We start from the raw sequence: 379 nt of genomic DNA, 5'->3' as shown, positions 1-379 counted from the left end.
GAAGAGCATAGCAGTTCAGGCAGCATCCAAGGAGCAGCGAAATCGACGTTTTGGGCAAAAGCCCTTCCTGATGAAGGGCTTTTGCCCAAAACGTCGATTTCACTGCTCCTTGGATGCTGCCTGAACTGCTGTGCTCTTCCAGCACCACTAATCCTGAATCTATAGAGATCTTCACTTGTATAATTGAGAGCCCCCAATGAGTATGCTTAATATTTCTGCTCATTCCTTTTCATGGAACCTATGAATTTTCTTTCAGAAATGCTCTTTTTATTCTGTTTTGAGGAAGACAATGACAGGAGGTGCAGAGAATGGAAGTCATGCAAGCTTTCTGGAAAAGTTTTGTATCAACCCATGTCATACAATTGTAGAGTCATAGAGA

Source organism: Chiloscyllium plagiosum, unplaced genomic scaffold (genome assembly GCF_037043375.1).
Source record: "Chiloscyllium plagiosum isolate Xiang-an unplaced genomic scaffold, Cpla_swu_hap1 HiC_scaffold_13, whole genome shotgun sequence".
NCBI lineage: Eukaryota > Metazoa > Chordata > Chondrichthyes > Orectolobiformes > Hemiscylliidae > Chiloscyllium > Chiloscyllium plagiosum.
The sequence above is the reverse complement of the archived record's forward strand: the minus strand, read 5'-3'. Positions refer to the sequence as shown.